This window comes from Schistocerca nitens, chromosome 8 (assembly GCF_023898315.1).
Source record: "Schistocerca nitens isolate TAMUIC-IGC-003100 chromosome 8, iqSchNite1.1, whole genome shotgun sequence".
NCBI classification, from domain to species: Eukaryota; Metazoa; Arthropoda; class Insecta; order Orthoptera; family Acrididae; genus Schistocerca; species Schistocerca nitens.
In genome coordinates, this window is record NC_064621.1 from 154,140,593 (window position 1) to 154,157,031 (window position 16,439).

The 16,439-nt window shown below is 39.4% G+C and overlaps 1 protein-coding gene across 1 annotated transcript in view; it reads right to left on the reverse strand.

Annotated features, from left to right (window-relative positions):
- The window catches only part of LOC126198681 (RNA polymerase II elongation factor Ell-like), a 306,283-nt gene that overhangs the window by 289,081 nt on the left and 763 nt on the right, over positions 1 to 16,439 (reverse strand). The gene's annotated exons all lie outside the window — the stretch shown is intronic.

Here is a 16,439-nt window from a genome sequence, read left to right on the forward strand (position 1 = left end):
TGGTTGGGCGGACGAGGATATGAACCGAGGTTCTCCGGAATGCGAGTCCAGTGTGCTAACTACTGCACCACATCGCTCGGTAAGTTTGAAACTGTTCCAGTCGCTAGAAAGTTAAGATTACACGTCACCACTTCCGAATAAACGCAAACAGTCGTTACGAATGTGTCACATCCATGGTAATTGCTGCCCTGTACTGCCATTATGGTTGAAAAAGTGTTTTGCGCGGAGAAATTTGGTCCAACTGCGACACTTAACACCACAGGCACCCTATGCACAGTAACAGTTTATCATGCACATTTTAAGAGATCGAGTCAGTTGGTGTTTGTACGCCGCGAAACGTCTTGCTCTCATGCTGATTCGAAATATACAGTAGAAAAAAAAATGGTGCTGGACAAGTAAGGAGTACATGAAAGTACACAATTGAGTTAAATGTGCTAGCATCAAAATTCATGCGATTGTGTCGAAAATCGCCAGTTATGCAGCTCGAGATTGGGCCGAGACCAGCAAACAAGCCAATAAGCTTTCAAACGAAGATCCTGTTACGAGATAATGGATTCGTGGACGGGTTAACGTTCACTGATGAGGTAACGGTCCACCCAAGAGGAGAGATCAATCGTCGTAACGTTACAATGTGCGATACAGAAAACCTGCATGCCACGGTGGAGCGTGAGCAAAGTGAGACAGAAGCGAACGTGTTTTGCGCGAAGCACATACGCAAGATGAAGCGAGTGACAGACTAGGACGAAATAGACAAACTGGCGCGTCGCTCACTGCGCACACGGACAACTTGTCCGGATAAACAACTACAACAAAAATAACAAAGCTTCTGACTGCGGTCACCGGTACGCGAGCAAACTTAAAACTTGTGCACAATAAAGTTAATCAGGCGTATAATAAAACTTAGCTACATGAGTTGTGCGTCGTTTCTATACTGGAGGGAAAAAAAAAAAAAAAAAAAAAAAAAAAAAAAGCTGTATCAGTTTCAGGTTTGCCCTAACCTTTTTGATAACACCTGTATTCATGTTCGCAGACTCTGAAGATTCTACACCGCTCTGATCCAGATTTCTGGACCGAAATGTACTGTGCACAAACATGCATGTTACTGATGTCTAGTTGCTTCGAAATTCTGTCAACCAACGGAAGTGCAACCAAATTCATCTCACATTCAACTAATTCTTATTAGATTAACCACCGTGAATCTGTCACTGTCTCCCAAATAAGCATCTGTGAAAAAGTGCAAACGAATAGCAATAACTGGGATGCAAATTTCAACACACATTTATATTCAAGAGGTAATACGGTAACAATATATAATTTGCAGTAATCAGAAAAAAGATCGTGACTGCACATGTAACAGGGTGGACTTCAACGCAAACACATTTTCTCTTCAAGTGCTACTTGTATGTAAACGTACGTCTGGGTTTATAGTGCAGGCAATGTAGACGGGGAGCATTAGCTCATTGGGCACATATGTAGGAATGGATAATGTAAAGTCTGTCGGAAAAGTTATCCAGATATTCACATGAAAAGGTTTATGGAATTCACGATGCACACCGAGGGATTTAAATCCAATTACCTATCTGCCTGAAGTGGTGAGCGTTAGGAGCAAACTGCAAACACCAAGCCGAAATATAACCTGCGTTGCGTTTGAGATTTGCGTAAATCGTGGCAAGTGATTATTTCCCCAATTACATGAATTTTTTGATCAATTTAGTCTCTTACGACTGCATTCTTGAATGACTAGTTTTAAACTATGTACGATTAGGTACAGAGATACATCACTCTAGGAAGCCGAAATTTAATCAACAATGAACATGAATTCAATCTTGCACACTGACATTCATGAAATGAAAGTATCCCTTCCTTACGTGTCTAATCCAATGACACACTTCGCAAAATTAAGGTAGCAATTAATATAGTTTAGTCAAATGCGACATAAAATTCCACAGCACCAGTCCGTTGTCTCCTGGGCACTTGTGACATTGCAGTTTACTGCCTATGTTGAAATGTAGTTTTTATTTCCGCTAATTGGTGTTTATTGCTCTCTTCGTCCCTAAATATGGAATATGCTTTGCAAGTCACTAAGGAGTTGAAAATATAAACAAACCGATCTCTCTTCAGAAGTACTGCAAACCCCATTCTTTTAGTATCTCGTGTTCACGTAAAAACTGTTGAGATGGGGTTCGGAATCCTTTCTTTCTTCCGAATTTGGCGAACTATGGACCACGTAGAACTTAAGGCTTCTTTGTCTCTCTTTTCCTCTCTTCCCACAATCTCTTCATTCTTTCACTCTTCTCTCTCTCTCTTCCCCGGAAACGTAATGTGTGGACTTACTCTTTGGTGGTTTTCTTTAAATGATTTTATGTGGTTGACTTTGCTTATGAATTATTCACTGTTTTGTATTATCTAGTTTAATAGCAGTTTCTTGTGCATCTCTTTACATCTTCTACTCGGAGGTGAACTTTATTGACGCGATGTAACTGGAGATCTCTTTGCTTAATCGGTTTTCGTCCATTCTTGAGATATCCATAACATTTCTACCGTCGTTTCCTGATAGTGTACGTGATCTTTTCGGTGTACTTGTAGAGTTCCTCGTATTTCCTATTCTTCGGAGTCCCATCAGTAATCTTCTGAGATCACGGAATTTTCCCAAGAATCTTCCTTTCCTTCTTGTCAAGTTCTTCCAACTGTCCCTATTTATTTAAAATAAGACACTCCGAAGCATAGAGCCATTATGATTTTATAACTGAATTGTAGTGGCTGACATCGATCTTGTAGGATATCATTCGTTTGGTGTACCTGTTCTGAGTTAAGACTGACTTAAGTAAGGTCTAATTTTCTTATTCTTCCTTTGACTGCCTCCTTATGCAGTCGACAAGGTTGCATCCGATCTATGTATTTGATTTTATCCGGTCGTTTTAATCTCCCCACATTTTACCTCCAAGTATTTCTCCCCTTGGCTCCTGTGTTCCAGATATTCTGCCTTTTCATACGAGACCGTGAGACATGTTTTTACAACGATTTTGTACATGATCTCCAGCATGCTTTGCACATGCTTTCGGTCTCTGGCTGAAGGGCAAGGTCATCGGCAAATGCTAAACATCCGATTTCCAAGTTGTCTCCCTTCCATTCAAAGGGTGTTCTACTTATTTCTTTCAACTCCAGATTTTTGTCCCAAGTTTTCAGTATTTTCTCCAGAATTTTCAGTATTTTCTCCAGAACGGTACTGCGTGACCCCTATTTCCAAGGGCATGTGATTTCGCCCAAAAACTTTCGTGATAATGTCTACAGTTTGTTTTATGACTTGTCAATTGGATATTACGCTTTTTTGAAATAGACAAATCTTCTGGCTTTGTCATTATCCCTAATACTTTCTGCAAATTCACCTTCACTGTTCACAATTAGTTTCTTATTTATGTCAGATTGTTAACAAAACGACATCTGCTACAGAGTTGCACGTCGCAGTTGCTGGTTTTAACTTACCAATTCTTAAGTTCGCTGTATGTGAGAGCCTACTGGTCCTAAGTTTTTTGTCCAACATTGCACAGACTTTCATAACCGGTTCTCTTTATTGTGTTTGTGGAAACTGCCGAACGGCACTACGGATGAGATTGCATATTAAACTGTAGACACCTCCATAGGTGGTGACCTGGTTCCGCATATCTAAAAGAAAGGCAATGACATACCACGTTTAGCACGGCTACGGATTGTGGGGTTTCAAACAAGCCCATGTTAAAGTTGTTTTTTTTTTTTTTTTGAGTGACTGGGTTAACGTCGTGTAATACTGGATTACATTAACTTATTTGGGATTGAAGTAAATGACGAATGCGTTGTACCGGTCTGCTGACCATCACCTGAACAACACAAACACAAATTACACAGGTATGTGAGCTGGAACTTGTGGAACTCCACGAGTCTTCTCTATAACGTGTTGTTGTTGATGATGATGTTGTTTTCAGTCCTGAGACTGGTTTGATGCATCTCTCCATGCCACTCTATCCTGTGCAAGCTTCATCATCTCCCAATACTTACTGCAACCTAACTCCCTCTACGATTTTCACCCTCCACGCTGCCCTCCAATGCTGAATTTGTGATCCCCTGATGCCTCAGAACATGTCCTACCAACCGGTCCCTTCTTCTCAAGTTGTGCCACAAACTACTCTTCTCCCCAATTCTATTCAATACCTCATTAGTTATGTGATCTACCCATCTAATCTTCAGCATTTTTCTGTAGCATCACATTTCGAAAGCTTCTATTCTCTTCTTGTCTAAATTATTTACCGTCCATGTTTCATTTCCATACGTGGTTACGTTCCATACAAATACTTTCAGAAACGACTTCCTGACACTTAAATCTATACTCGATGTTAACAAATTTCACTTCTTCAGAAACGCTTTCCTTGCCATTGACAGTCTACACTTTGTATCCTCTCTACTTTGACCATCATCTGTTATTTTGCTCCCCAAATAGCAAAAGTCCTTTACTACTAAGTGACTCATTTCCTAATCTAATTCCTCAGCATCATCCGACTTATTTCGACTACATTCGATTATCCTCGTTTTGCTTTTGTTGATGTTCATCTCATATCCTCCTTTCAAGACACTGTCCATTCCATTCAGCTTCTCTTCGAAGTCCTTTGCTGTCTGACAGAATTACGATGTCATCGGCGAACCTAATAGTTTTTATTTCTTCTCCATGGATAAAATGCAAAACATGCGTTTAGCACAAGCAGCGCATGAGCAGGCGCCATCAAGTAAAAGAAAAGGCATTTGCAGTCGAGGTTGAGTAATTATTTCTCCTGAAATTGCTCACACTCGTCTTGAGATCATAGAGTTAATTCTAAATATTGACATGACGCCATTCCTATAGCGTAACTACAATTCTGTTAATTATAAGTTACAATGATCCTTTCGCACGGTTTCCCTATCTACATCCAATTTAACATCCGAAAATCATAAATTTGGTATTAACATTGTTTTCTCAGTTTCTATTTCTTTTAGAACTGTTACTCTTGAAAACAAGACTACTTGCACCCTTTTACTTCGTTCCAAATCTCTCAAACCTTACCAAAGTGGTAGCCATTAAGTCTGAATTAAGATTTATCGTCAGAGAAAGCTTTTTATCTATTACATAAACAACCTATCAACACTTTTGCCGTCTTATTCGTTACAATGTAATTTCCTAAATAATGAGGTGGCCTTCCTGTAACATTTAGCAAATGAAGTCGCCAAACAGCCGTGTAAATTAGAAGTTCTTTTATTTTTGCTACTAGTATCGGCAATTCATTATGCCATCTTCAGGCCCCATATGCACCTGTCATATGGGGCCTGAAGATGACATAATTAATTGCTGATACTGGTAGCGAAAATAAAAACTACTCGATTTGCTCGTCAGTTTGGCGAATTCCTTTGCTAAATATCCCACCAGGCACTGTCCTGCGTCCTCAATGGATCAATAGACTTCCTGTAGTATGTCCTGTATCCACTTCTGATTTCCTCTTGCTAACGATAGTGTCTACACAACAGTCAAAAGCCCGAAGTCCTATCTATCACACTAGTTTACGGTCTATTTCAACGGAGGGTTATGATTACTGTCGCTATCACCATGCTGTAGCCTCTTTCACACTTAAGGTTGCAACAATTTCCCACACCCTAGTCTTAACTACAGCACAACGTCCACGCTTGCTTAACATCAGGCACATTGCTACTGTATAGCAGCATTTATCATGATTTTATACATTTTTCCCCTTTCACACCTAACAGATGTGGTAATCGATAAGGAGTAATTTTTTTTTACAATCGTATTGACCAACTAGGATCACGTTAACAACTTCAGTTCCTCTTCTTCCTTTGTTGTTCTTTCCTATTTTTCCAGTATTCCCTCATTTTTCCCCATGAAGTCTCTTCCTTTCTCCTGTCCATGTTGTTCCCGATTTTTTATTTCTTTTGCTTTGAAAGCCTTCCAAATTTAGTATTTTGTTTTTAAAACGGTTTCTTTCTGCTATTTCTGATTCTTTGATGTTGTTTCTTTCAAGATCTCTTCTTACTTCTGTAATCCATGTTATTGTCGATTTCTTCTTCCAGAAATATAGGAGTATTTGGTTTGTTAGTCTATTTCCATCCATTCGGTAGAGATGTCCAAAAAAGGTTAATCTTCGTTTGGCCATTACTTCAGAGAACATTTATTATATATGAAATTATTTTTGTCTGCCGTACCTTTCCTTGCTGATGCAAAACAGATCGTTATCGCCACTACGTAATCTCCGTACACTACAATAGGGAACCTCACAGAACCTTGATTGGACAGATTCCAGTAGCTATGGTCAGCCACTGTACGCCCACTAATCTGTCCTTTCTTAACATTTCGCCCATATGCAGGGTGTACTTACGTGACCACACACAACGTATGAAACATTCATTTATCGTGTGCTCTGCAATGATGTGGACACCTTACTGTTTTCGCGAAAGAAATAGCTGCATTGCCTCTTATCCCGCTAGCACAGTATATCTAAGTTTCGTGTAGATGCATCGAAGGCCAATGGAACACAGCTTCCGTTTCTACACTTTCCTGTCACAATGTGTCCACCTGTCGAAAGCATGATTACCATATTTTACAGTGACGAGCTCTACGAGATGTGCAGGAAGAGAGTATATGAAGTTCTAGAAGGTACCGACAGAGATGCAGAGCCTGGACGACTCTGGTGCTGAGGCCCAATGTGCTAGGTTTCTCGGTTGCAAATCCTTGGCACGCACAGCGCGATCGAGGTGGTCCCACAGATTCTGGGCTGGGTTTAATTCAGGGAAGTTTGGTGGCCAGGGTAGTACGATAAATTCATCCTGGTGATCTTCGCGCACGAACGCTGCGAGCTGTGTGACACGTTGCATTATCTTGCTGGTAGATGCCATTAAGCCGAGGAAGAGCTAACTGCATGTAGGGTGGACGCGGTCCCAAGGATGGATGGATACTTATGTTGATCCACTGTCATTTCCAGAACAACGAGATCACCCAAAGAATACCACGAAAACACTCCCCAGATCATAACGCTCCCTTCTCCGGCCTGGACCCTTACGACGATTGTTGCAGGGCCAAACAAACCAACGGCTATTTGACTGATGGAGCATAAAATGTGCTTCATTTGAAAAGGTCGCCTGTCGCCACTCAGTGGACGTCCAGTTGCGATTTTGGCGTGCAAATTATAGCCCTCGTCGCCCATGAGCAGCAATCAGCATGGGTGCATGTACAAGGTTCCAGCTGCGTAGTCCCAGAACGCTCGTTGAGGAGACACTGTTGCTATAGTTGCACGTCTATTCGCCCGTACCCATATCCACAGCCATCGATCACCCCTATCATCTATGGACCGTGTTACACCACAGCTGCCTCGATACCAGTTTTGGATGGGGCTATTGTGGCGTCCACCGTACACTTTAACCATGGCGGCATCCCAACAGTATAACAAAATTTGTAGTTTGGCAAATGCTTCCCCCCTCGGCCGGAAAGCGAATGATCACGCTCTTTTGGACGTCGGATAAATCGCTCAGTTTCCGTATCAGACAACGACTGCACTATTATTCGCGTCCCTCAAACGCGCTTTACTCTATACCCTCCAATGCTAGTGCTGGCATCAGTGAGTGGTTATTGCACGTTGAATAACACATGCTGTGGCCACATCTGATTGGATCCTGTATGTAGTTACAGGGAAACGAAAACATTCTAGCTTTCTTCTTGCATGTCCCTGCTAAAGATAGAAGTCTTCTCCCTTCTAGAATAACGCCCAGTTATACATTTCGAGTAAAGCCTGCGCCTCCAATTGTTACACAGAGGCTATTACTGTGGTATCTGCTTTTTTCCCCACTACGTTTTTCTTTTATTTGGCCTTCGTGATAAATCAGAACCTGTTATTCAAATATCAGTCTTCTTCCTTTTCTTATTTTCCATTTTCAACATGTTTTACTAATACGGAAATAATTCTCACGTTGGATTGCTCTCTCTCAAGCCAGTGTACACGCAGCGAACGAACAAGAACTGTCCCGTAGATCGCTCTCTGGTAATAGTATTGCAGCCTCACCATGTAATTCATTTTGAACACTGCGCAAGCGGCGAAGCAAACTAAAAAAATAAGAGAATGAAAGTACAGAGATAAGAAATAAAAATTGAAGGTCTGCCGATGACACTGTCATTCTGCCAGAGACGGCGAAGAGCTTGCTTGGAACATCTGTTGAACAGAGTGGACATTGTCAAAGAGTTAATAACTGAAATACGGGCAATGCATGTATTCGAATGAAGTCGTTTAACGAGTTTTGGAGTTTGGGCAGTACAGTAACTGGCGTCGGCCTAAGTATAGGGAATATAAAATGCAGGCTGGCAGTAGCAAGAATACCGTTTCTAAAATAAGAGGCATTTGTTAACATCGAATATAAACTGCAATGTTAGGAAGTATTTTCTGAAGGTATCTGTGTGGAGTATAGCCTCGTAGGAAGTGAAACGTGGACTATAAGCAGTAAAGACGACAATAGAAGCTAATGAAATGTGATTACAGAACAACGCTAAAAATTTAGAGGTGTAAATCCGTGTAAGTAATGAATGACTACTGAATGTAACTGCAGTAGAAAAAAAAATTTATGATGCAACTTGACTAAAAGGAGGGATCAGTTGATGGGATACACATTGATAAATCAAGAAAGTAATGAAAAAACCTCACGAAGAAAGTAATAAATTGTTAATCTGACAATGTAGGAAAATTTTGAGGGATAACTGACTAGTGTGGAGAGCTGCTTCCAGTTAGTCTTCAGACTAAATACAATAACAACCGAGTTGCACAGAAGCAATGATTTTTCCCGTCTATCATGCGATAAGAGAGCAGGTTCTAGGTTCTGTGTGTGTAGGGGCGGCTGGACTACTATAACTGCTTCGCTTATCTACTACGTATGTCAGCTGGCACTAACCCTATTTTTGACACTCTGTAGTACTCCAGGCGATTAGCAACGTGCTGCTATCTTCGCCTATACGACATACCTTCTGTCCAATACTAGTACGCTGTCCACCACAATTCTATGGCACATATTGTAGCTGTTAAACCTTCCTATCGTATTAAAGCAGCAGCGTGGCGAAACGGTTGCACCTTAGCGCCAGAACCCATCAAAACAGTGCTTATGTTCATTTTGTGACGCCTTATATCAGTACTTTTGAAACTTAAATGCCGTTCGCAACTCAGGTGCTTATTTTTATATGCACAATAGCTAACAAGTTCCCTTCCACTGCAATATGGACACAGTGCCACTGTCCGATAGTAAATAAGCAACCGCTGTCAGCACGGGCGGATGCAGACTTATCTCCTACGTTCGTTATCTGACACAAAAAATAATGGCTCAGCACTATCATTTCCGATGTTAACGAAAGCGTGCTTCTGCACACGGCAGATCCCTGTCACTGTGCTCTTGTTATGTAACTGCGTCACATCATTCCATTTCAGTTTTCCATATATGCAAGTCCTTCGCTCGGTAGATACACGACTGTCACTGCTGAGATTCCAATGAACCCACGAGGCCACAAGGTCAACGTTTACCTCAGCGCATGAGACCTGGCGGCACAGCACTTGTGAACTCCATAGTATTTCTACCATTCTACACAAACAGCCTGTCCAGTATTTCACTGGAAAACTGCTCGTATTTACGAAGTAGCCACTACATAACGATATTCTATAGTTATTCACCCAATCAAGTCATCATGTAGTAGAATTCAGAGACTTAGCTGACCATGTACTTGCTCTCTGCTTCTCCATTACTTTACGGTCAGTGGCTGCCATTATGCATTTATTATAGTCTCGCCTCTTCACGTTTTTCGTCAGTGCTGTCCTTTCTCCTTAATCGGTGCCTCAGTCGTCTAGAGCCTTCTATTCGCCACAAGAGATCTTTTACATAGCCCAGTTAAGTTCCTTGCTTTCATTTGATTCAGAATACCAGGCTGCTCGCACTGATCTATCAATTCATTGTCATTTAACAGAATCACTTTAATTTCTCAGACGTTTCCATTCTATTACATTGTTTACTCATGTTTTATTCTGGTGATTAAGGGATTCGTAGAATCTAACCGTAGTTTTCTGTTAACAGCGACGCCGTTGACACTCTTCTCCCGGCACTGCGGCCTCGCCTGCATTGCATTATTAAAACTGCCCGACGATGCTAAGCTAACTCTGTTCATAACATACGACGATGCCACTTTGGCTTAGTGATAGTGGAATAGTGTAATGCTACATCTTTTTTATTCAGATTTGAAGATAGCCGTTATGGACGGAAATCAATAGCTGTTGATATTTTGTTTCAGATCAATGACCGGAATTAAAGTAAATTCTAATCGTACTGCTGTGTGTGGCTGATTTCCTTTACTTTGTGTGTGCAACAATAAAACATGCTCTATTAGCCACCAACTGTTATCTTCACTTCGATTAGAATGTTATCTTTATGACAGATGCTTCCGAAGTATTTAAAATTTTTATGACCCTCCAGATGTCTGCTTGTCGACTATCAAAGGAACCATTGCACTGTCCACTTTCGTAATGGCCATGTAATTATTATTTCCGAGACGGATGGTATCACTATTTTCAAACAGATTTGGTGCTGATGTTACATGCGATATCGCTACTTTCTTCACCTGTTTCTTGCTCATGTGCGTCTATGCTGATCAATTACAATTCTCCCCCCCCCCCCCCCATCTTACCTCAGCGGTGCGCGTCCTTAAAAAGAACACATACGTGTCCGCACTTAGCACGAACTTGCAGAAGAGAGAGTTTACACAACTTTTACTTCTCACATTCATAAAATATTCAGCGAACATCTCGAATCCTTCCAAGAGGCATTATCTAATCACTGAAAAATTTCCCCCTGGTAAACATGTTTAAATGCCTCAAAATTCCCAAATACAGCAACATAGATTACCTTCCTGTGTCATAATCAGTGCTCCGACAATTTTCCATAATACGAAAATACCATGACAGTAGATTCGTCACAACAGTAAACTGTTGGCTAAATGCAACCACTCAGATAATCACTATCATTGCATTTCAAACAGCATCTGTTTCCAACTACTTCAACTGGATTGATTTGGGGGATTTTTTTGCAATTACGCAATTAATGCAGCAGTGGGCTATAGCAGCAGCAGTCTAGAGCATTTACTGAGTTGGGACAGGTACCTAATGGCCAGGATCTTTTGTAAACACAATTTTTCGATGAAAAGGGTTATCAGTGACAACACACAAACTGTACTCTCACTAGGGTAACAATTTGTTTCCTAAATAAACATGAACTCAACAAATTCTCCCGTTTCTGTAATATATTCATTATAGTTGTTATCCAACTGACCACTAGATAAAGGCTTCCTCTTGACTTTTCCGCGTATTTTGTGTATCCAATGTCATCTAACCTCTTCATTTAGGTTATCGGCTCGGTCTTTCCTTGCTCTTAGAGTCCAACAAATACCTTTCTAGGTTGAATACGCTAGTCATGTCCGCGTTTCATTTTCATTATGGTCACCATTACGACTTCCACTCCAATCTGTTTCCAGATCCATTTATTAGTTTTCCTGTCTCGCCCAGCAAGCATCTCTCCAATGCCAACTTAAGTAACACTCACACGTTTGAGAAAGTCACAACTGACAATACACAATGACCAAACTTTCCACTTCAACCACATCGGGAATTTGATTAGAAAACGAGGTTTAGTTATTCAAAATGACGGCAAGCCATTTTTATTCTTATGATTATTCCTACTGATGTCGACCCAATCGTTATCTTTAACTGCTCAAATTACAAAAACATGTCCTATGACCTCAATGTCGATTTGTACTATTTGCTTTTTGATCCGTAAATTACACGTTACTTAGTTTTTTTATAGTTATTTTAAGGCCTATTTTCGATTTTTGCTGTTAAGTTATTCAATGCTTTGTTGAAAAATATCTGCAAAAGAGGCAAACAGTACAATTATCAATAGCAAAACTAAACTGGTTCAGATATTTTCCTAACACGCATTTATCAATATTTCCCAGTTAAGAAATATGAAATCTTACTCCAGACCTGTAGTGTATAATTTTGATGATGTATAATCTCCAACAGGCTTCATTCAATTCTGAATTTCTAGAGCATAACTATAATCATGAATATTAATCCCAAATTGGATAAATTTTGTCCTTTATTGCCCACTTAAAAGTATTTCTCTTAAATGTCTTAACTGCAAATATGTTACACAAGTATGTAAAATAATATTACAGTTCAAACAAATCTTTACCCTTCTCTGCAAACACTCTCAAAGTCTCAACAATCTTTCGATGAATATTTGTCAACTACATGGGAGCTATAATCATATAATATAGCGCAGCACTTATTTTGGATTCTAAAAGTTCTGGGCCTTCTAAACTGCAAGTTTCAATATAGCACTTAATAGGCAGTCAAATTCTGCACATTCTGAGTTCGTGCTAACTTTACAATGATTGCAACGTAGATTATACTTAACAACATTCACTGGTGCAACTCTATAGTAAGTGGGAGGGACTTCTGACGTGTCTCTACTCAAAAGATGGTCTAATAACTTAGGCCTGCATACTTTTCGAGTGACGTAACTAAGGGCGCTAAACAGAACTAAATGTTCTCCAGTTTTATAATAAAAACGAGGGGGAAAACCACGTTTTAGACAAATAAGGCAAAGTGTTGAGGCAGACCTACACAGTGTGGGGGCAAATATCACGAGTAAAAATAAACAGATACTGAACTGTGCTTACGTGTACGAACACCAAAGGATGCTTGCTGTATTAACACGCCATATCGTGTGTTAATTTATTGTAACACAAGCGGCTGAGTATGAATACAGCTGCAAACGTGCAGTTCCATCTCCACTCATTGGTGAATTATGCCGGTATTTACTTCAAACGAAGTACACCATAAGCCTTATAACGCACGTGCAGAAGTAGACGTATCTAATATTACGTCATATTTAACGAAAGATTTACGTGTACCATGATACACGCGTTACACCTTTCAGGATAAAATGGCATGATTGTTTTAGTTATAAATAAATACATAGAGACCAATTTACTCTAGTTGTGAAAGATGTCACGATTTTTTCTACAACTTAAGTAAAATGGGTTTTGATCTAATCTCAGGCCATAGTATATGAACAAATGTGGCCTTGCTTCAACTCCCAAGCGACAAGAGAATATAGATTTTCCTACATTCCAAAATGCAGTGGTGCCAAAGATAGCGTAGCTATTTATAGACCCGTATTATCTTAAGGTCTTTATTTCAAAAATGATCGTACTGTAAAATCAAACTTATTACTTCGTGAACATTCGACACCACCGCTTGGCGTCTAATTAAATAAGGTACGACACACGTCTCCCAGTAAAATAATAAATTATAAATTCGATTAAAATAATGCCCAAGTTCTGTGCAGCGCAATAATACTGCATTGAAAAACGCACAAAAAGAAACAACGTCCACTGCATTACATAAGCAGGAAACAATGACCCCGCCGTGTTAGGTATTTTAGTATATCCATTCGCACAGTGGTAACACCAATTTAATTTCGAACAAGAGAGGGTGAGCGGAAGGAATCATGAAATTTACTCAACACACGGGCGTTAAGGCTTGGGGTTGTGGGGGACGACAGGCTACAAGAACACAGTGGTTGTGCTAACCTATGCACAAAACCGACGACGCAAATGGTGCATTTACTATGCCAAGTGGTGAGAAAATATCCTAGGTTCTTTAGTCTACGCACTGAAAATGGGAAATTTTATAAAATTTCGAAATCCCACTCTCCTGCATTCATAAAAATTTCCACTAGCCACTATATTCGATTTACTAATTTATGCTTCCATTTGCACAAACTAAAGTTGTACTTTTCAAACACTAAATACCATATTGCACTTTGGGGGACATCAAAGGCTGGTCTTCAGATTGAAGATGCAGAGTAAGAAGTTAAAACTGCTTGGAAGTTCAAGCACAAATAACAAAAGAAATTATGTGAAAAGCATAGAAATTTCACCACTATCACAAACCCATGTGACAGAGCATCAGTTGGCAATCAATGCATTTCACCAATACACAGTGTAAAGAGCTGCTGCAATAAATGTTAACTTCCTGGCACCACTTCTCACTTACATGAACACTATTTTGACAGGCAGCTGTCTGTCTTATTAAAATGCAATTTTCTTTCTGTAATCTACTGGTGATGAAATCTATCATTTTTATCACAAAATCAAGACTGTGAAAGTGTCATTTACATAGGCCCATGCACTGACAATCTGTCTTGTGTGTGATGGTCACTTTATTCAGGATACATATGGTGAAGTCTTACAAACCAATAAGCAGGTATGTAGGACACAAAACAACTTGGAACATTAGAACAATATGATGAGACAGCAGAAACAGATAAAGTTTTTAAAGTTCTTCCATTCAACCAAATCATATTATTATTATTATTTATTGACACAGGATGCCAGACAAAAGGCATATGAGACATGAAGATAATTTAACAGTTGACATTATTGATAACATATCAGGTTTATCATTTTCAACTCTACCATGAATGTTTTATACCTGTTGCTTCAGAATCAAGCAACAGAAAATCCGGGATGGAACAAAGAAAATTATGAAAAGGTTAGATTGCTAGTGCAGATACTGTGTCAGACAGGCACCACAAAAAGACTACTAAACATGTAAGCTTTCTTGCAGAAAGGTCTTGTTCTGACACACACACACACACACACACACACACACACACAGGATGACTGTTTCTGGCTGCCGACTCCTCTGGTCAATATGCAGCTTTGTGAGTCTGGCCCCAGCAGCCAGAAACAGTGTTCATCTATTTCAGAAGTAGCCCTTCTGGCCAAGTGCTTATGTGTTTAGTAATCTTTTTATTGTGCCTGCCTGCAAATCATCATCACTGCTACATGGTGATTAGCAATCTAACCTTTTCATAATATTTTTAGTTCAGAATGTAATAAATGTGGGTACCAGAAACATGGTTAAAACATTCTGAGCCTCCAACACACTCCAATAAAAGAAGTTTAGCTGACATACTCAAAGTGCAGCCAAACAAAACTATTTCGCATTAGGTGAACTTTTGAGAGGTCAACAAAGAATGTCACAGAGATTCACATAGTGTAAGTTCCTCTTCAAATGAAATACATTACACTGTTAATTCTGCAAGCATTCATCACTGACCACTATTGGTGAAGCACAATTGCTGCAAAAATGAACACACCATTGAGAGAACACTTTTTGTTTTCCTTCAAAACATGGTTACCATTTCATATCTTTTGTTGCATATGGTGTCAGTCACAAATTTACACTGCAATAGCACAATTGTAATGGTAATGAAGTGATGTATATGAAACATATTTTAAGAAAGCAATGCTTTGTCTTATTAAGTTTTGAAATGGTTCACAGTTTACAATGCATTAAAGAGGAAGAGTTAAGCCTGATTATAGCATGTGTAGAGTAGGAAAGGATACACACTATAGAAAAAGACCCTCGACACATTTAATGAACAGCTTGTCTAATCTGCTGCTGTAATGCCTGTTTTGTTGCAGTACTAAGTTCTGTAATATATAGAATGCCAACTGAAAGCTCCTTGCATATAAAATCTTTATCTACAGCATCACAAGGAATATAATCATTTCATCATGTGATAAAATGTAAAGAGTTTACTAATGCTGAAAGGGACCATGTATTATTGCCTTACAAGGCAGTGAAAAACAGAAAACGGATTTTTACCTGCCAGGAAGCAAGTAAATTAACTTTATGTGTCATCTGAAGAGGAAATGCACATTACTGGCAATGTTCAATTGTTTACACTAGCTTTAATAGCAATGAATAACCTACATATGTGGAGAATCTAGCAACTTTATGAGAAGGATACATCTGTGTCTTCACTGAGCTGGAACTTCAGAACTTGGTTTGATAGATATTCTATAATCAAAAACTGTCTGTTAAGTTAGTGACTGAAGTCATATTCCATGCACTAATACAAGTTATTTGTGTTTGAATCAACTTCTAGGAATAAAGTAGAAACATATGGTTCATGGAAGTTTGAAATAAACACTAACAACAATTATATTAAATGAGATAACATAGAAGAGAGACTGCTGTGAACAGTACAATACACACAATACATGTTATATTTTGATAGTGAGACACCTGATACATTGAAGCAGTGTTACAAGATATCCTCTTTGCAATAAGAAAGTTAATACTTCTCCATAACAGAATACAGAGACGTAATTTTACATACTAAATTTTGCACGTAGGATGGTATGCTGTTTATCTTTTATTAGGCTTTACTTCTAGGTGACACATGAACTGGCATTTATAGGGAATTTAAAAAAAAAAATGTAGAAAAGGAGCCTAGTACGATAATCTCCAAGATTTTTACGGCTGCTTCTAAAC